The sequence below is a fragment of the Limulus polyphemus genome, unplaced genomic scaffold, assembly GCF_000517525.1.
Source record: "Limulus polyphemus unplaced genomic scaffold, Limulus_polyphemus-2.1.2 Scaffold2331, whole genome shotgun sequence".
Lineage (NCBI taxonomy): Eukaryota > Metazoa > Arthropoda > Merostomata > Xiphosura > Limulidae > Limulus > Limulus polyphemus.
In genome coordinates this window covers 131,019-135,476 of record NW_013667941.1, presented here as the reverse complement: position 1 = coordinate 135,476, position 4,458 = coordinate 131,019, and positions in this window count along the sequence as shown.

Genomic DNA, 4,458 nt, shown 5'->3' with positions numbered 1-4,458 from the left:
GGCTATTTGTAAGTTAGTGAAATTTCTGTGTATAAAACTTTGTTTGTAATAATTAATCATAATACTTGCTATTGTAAATTATAGTGTTGTATATATATATTGAAACGTATTTATGTCAAAACAAAAACTGTGTGAATCAATTATATTGGAGAATAGCATAAATGAAATTAAATATCGGCATATTTCTAAACACTAAATCCAGGGCACGGTTCAACTATTGAAAGTTAATTATTTAACGCGGCCTTGGATTATTTCAAATTCTCAATACGTAACTTATAAAATACACAATACTGTGCATAGTAGCTAAATTAATGTAAGAACAAAATCTGAACAAAAATTGGGAACAAATTTTAACATTTTCACGTGGCCTCTTCACTCCAACACGGCTTTGTTGAAACTAGTTTCTTAGTCTCTGTGCTGATATTTAGAACGAGTAGTCTTACCCATGTAACTTGTCCTTTCTATAAAAACATAAAAGAGGTCATAACTTCAAGTTATCACTTGACTGCCAATGGAAAATATAAGTGTCTAACTTCACATACTATATACAACTTTACAGTTGTTTATAAGAAGAACCTACAAGTGAAAGTAAAGAAGAATGTAATAACATGTCAACCACACAATATCTGCTTATTTGCTATATCCAATGCCGACGAGACCTATTGCTCAATACCTGGACTCATGAGGCTGGCTGGGATACGACAGAGGTAGTGGTGGTCGAGAGTTATTTATATCATAAATTACTCTAACAACAACTGCTTCTGTGTGAACAATATTTATTGTTTGTCTTTTTTTTTTAAGCATTGCACGTCAGAATGGAGTTTATGATTTTTATGAATATCAAATTATTTATTTGTGTCAACACAATCTTGTTCGCTATTACAACTATTTATTTATTTTACTTGAATTAATTTTACTTATCATTCAGAAGATTTGGTGAACCACTTGGCTAGTGTTTTTGATCCTGAAGCAGGTCAAGTGACCACGGTGAACGGGAGAAGACTACATTAGTAATTATAAGAAGTTATGTGTGAAGGTAAGGAAGAAAGTAATTATATTGTTGCGTCAGCGAGGTCACGTGACTAGTATCACGCCATCAGTTTTCTAGAAATATCCTGTACCTTCAAGAATGCCATAGCATTTACTAGATATGTGTTAGTCTTGTATATATATATACGACGGTCACAACGTGACGGGGAACAGTGTATTAAGTAATTGAACTGCAGTCAGAGAAAATATTGTTGGCCACGTGAGATATAGCGTTTGTTATAACGCGACTGTTGAAATTAAGTGTATTGTAAATCTGTATTCGGAAAGAATAAACCAGTTTTATTAAGAAAGGACTTGTGTCGCTAAAGTTTCGTCGGAACGAAGTGACAGAAAATCAACTAACGACTGGAGGCGTAACAATATTTATACTACACCGTTTCTGCTAAATCCAACGATGACGAAGCCTTTCGCCCAATACCAGGGCTCGTCAAGCCAATTATTTTTCTCATAGGAAAACAAAAGTTATCACAGATGAATGACACAGAACAATCTGTAGCTAGTGTGAAAGTAACTTAACGAGTTTCTTGAATAATGCAATATATGGAAACTACCCACACACCTGTATAAATGAAAAGTTTTGAAAAATTCCAATAATAAAATAAGAAGGAAGAAAATGCATGGTATGCATATATCACAGTATGTTGAATTTCTCGGAAAGCAACTCGAGGGCCAACTGCACTAGCTGTCAATAATTTTGAATTAAGATACTGGAAGGAAGGCAGCTAATAAACAGAATGCACAGCCAACTCTTGGTCTATTCTTCTCAGACCAAAAAGTTAGGTTTGACTGTTACTCTTATAGCGCACCTACGACCCCAAAGTACGGAGCGCATTTTTCTTTCTGTAGTAACGGGATGCGAACCATAGAGTTTCAAATCACAGTACGATACGCTAGCCATTGGACAGCGCTCGGCCCTGGTTTCCTTGTTAAATAATGTGACATAGTTTCGTCTTTTCCAAACATATTTAATCAAAGCTGTAGAAGGTCAGTTGCAGTTCTAAAGATTTTATTCAACACTTCTTTTGCATCCCCCCTCGATAGTTCAGAGGTAGATTTGAGGGCTTATAACGCTAAAAATTGGGTTTCGATACTCGCAGTGAACACAACACTGATAGCTTATTGTGTAGCTTTGCGCTTAACAACAAACAATGACAAAAGTGCGTGTTTACTTTATAACATTTTAAGATCAAATGATAAAATACTTTGGGTTAGAGAAACGGGATAAAAAATGGTTTAAAAACGACCTGCTGTGCGAATTTGATCGCTACTACATACATGATGGAAATAGACCCAAGTATCTCTTGCATGTTGACATATATTTTAGAAATAGAAATATAATAAGACCACCTAATACTAGACCATAAAACTCACAATAGTTTGGACTAAGATAAAAATATTTAATAAGTAAGTTTAAGTAAAACGTTCTTGTATTAGTTTTAAAAGGAGTGAAATGTGTTGTCGGTATATACTGAACAGTTCGTCAAGTGCAAGACTTTGCAATATCGAACATAAGCGACGATTTGCACAACATAAGAATGTTAATGCAGATACCTACATAGACATTGCTCTGAAAGGGGTCGGAGCATGTGCGGTTTACTCCGACCCTCATGTTGTATGAACATAAACATTCACCTAAATCACAATGCTGACAGGAGGATTTGTTGGTTTTGAATTTCGCGCAAAGCTACACGAGGGCTATCTGCGCTAGCCGTCCATAATTTAGCAGTGTAAGACTAGAGGGAAGGCAGCTAGTCATCACCATCCACCGACAACTCTTGGGCTACTCTTTTACCAACGAATAGTGGGATTGACCATTACATTATTTCGTCCCCACGGTAGGACGGGGATTCGAACCCGCGACCTGCAGATTGCGAGTCGCGTGCTCTAACCACCTGGCCATGCCGGGCCTGACAGGAGGAAGAGGTCTTATTGAACCTGACCCTCCCTGATCTACCAAAACCAAATCCCGATAAAGAAGCAGGAGAAGAAGCGAACCTGCTCCTTTCATTTCCTTCATACATTTGTTCCCACTGTAGATGTAACGGTTGAACTTGTCTCAAGTACTTTACTGCCATCCATTAGCTATTGGACGAGGATTCAAAAATGACGCATGGACTATTGTATGCTAGCGGCAATCAGACGCGTCTGTTAAAAAAACAACCAACAACAAACAAAAATACATAAAACACATATCATCACAGTTAATTCTTTGAAGAATTCACATTTGCAAAATGTAATAACTGTGTACATTCATTGTTCAATAAATATGGAATAACATATCATACTGATGTTTTACTTAATATTTCGTTGCAGATTTGAGATTAGGCTTCACATTTATTTCATAGTATTTCAAATAGCTTGTCTTGCTAAATAACTCACAAGAATAAATGAGTAGCATCAAAGATGCATATTCTTGAAGCTCCTATGTAACTATAGGAATACCTTCTGAGTAAAAGACATTTCAAAACACTATACATTCATTTTTCATAAGCTTATAAAGTTTTTCGCTCCACTGCGTTGGAATTTTTATTCTTGACACTCTAATTGCTAAAAAACTTAAAATTATTTCACCATCTTTCTATCGATCAGACAGGCTGTTCAAATTGATTTATATTTCATGTTTTCTTGCTTATACGTGCTCATATGCCTCACAGTGTAATGTGAAAATATATATGTACACATTTTAAAAAGAGAAATTTCAATTCCTGTGAATATTATATTTCAAAATGTAATTTCTAGATTTTCCACGCAAAAATGTATCATCCGTTTCATCTTGCAAAATTGTATAAATTACATAAACAATGCTGACAGGAGGATTTGTTGGTTTTGAATTTCGCACAAAGCTACACGAGGGCTATCTGCGCTAGCCGTCCCTAATTTAGCAGTGTCATACTGGAGAGAAGGCAGCTAGTCATCATCATCCACCAACAACTCTTGGGCTACACTTTTTACCAACGAATAGTGGGATTGACCGTCACATTATAACGCCCCCACGGCTGAAAGGGCGAGCATGTTTGGTGGGACAAACATTAACATTTAGAAATAAAATCGAATACATAAAAATAATATATTTTAAATATGTAAAATCATAAAAAGTTAAAAACGTTGTAAACCATTATTAACTTGATGAAATATATTAAAATATATAAAATCACAACAGACTGTGTAATCTCTGATTAGATTCATAAAATATAAACCCTGTATCATTAAAATTTTAAATTGTAATAGACTAAAATTTATAATAAAGTAACAATGCAACGATTATCAATTATACCTCTTGTACCTAATTAATTTAATTATGTTATATATATATATATACATATATTACTTACCACTAGACAGAGTGCTTCTCTACTTGACTTTGACGAATTATTTCTGTCTGACAAACATTAAACAAAACTTTCTTTT